Raw genomic sequence first — 495 nt, 5'->3', positions numbered from 1 at the left:
GTCTAAATCCTAATTTTATGTAAATTTATTGAGTAAATTTGTACGTCATTATAAAGAGGAAACTTCAAATATTATTTGTATATTAAAAAAAACATTGCTAGCTCACATGGAAAAATTCTCAATTTTAAAGGCATTTTTCCACAAAATCTGTTTTTTTTTTTGTGGCTACTCCTCAAAAACATGCTTTAAATTATTTTTAGTATTATATTTCAGAGAGTTCGTGCAAATTATACATTGATAAGGCATTAATTCATTATATTTTGATAAAATGTAATTTTTGCACACGTTTAAATCAAAACCTAATTCTCCACATTCCATTTTTTTGACTTAATCCTCGTTTCGATGTGATGGGCCATGTTTTCTGCCAAAATGATCATGTAATGTGAATTTGACTGCATTTTAAAGCTTGGCAAGAATGGCTGTAAAAGGGGTTATTTTAGGACAGCTGCATGCAATCCACTTTGGTTTTAGTTTTGGCTGTGCCTAGCAGTTAGC

This window comes from Austrofundulus limnaeus, unplaced genomic scaffold (genome assembly GCF_001266775.1).
Source record: "Austrofundulus limnaeus strain Quisiro unplaced genomic scaffold, Austrofundulus_limnaeus-1.0 Scaffold76, whole genome shotgun sequence".
NCBI lineage: Eukaryota > Metazoa > Chordata > Actinopteri > Cyprinodontiformes > Rivulidae > Austrofundulus > Austrofundulus limnaeus.
Note: the sequence above shows the minus strand (reverse complement) of the source record.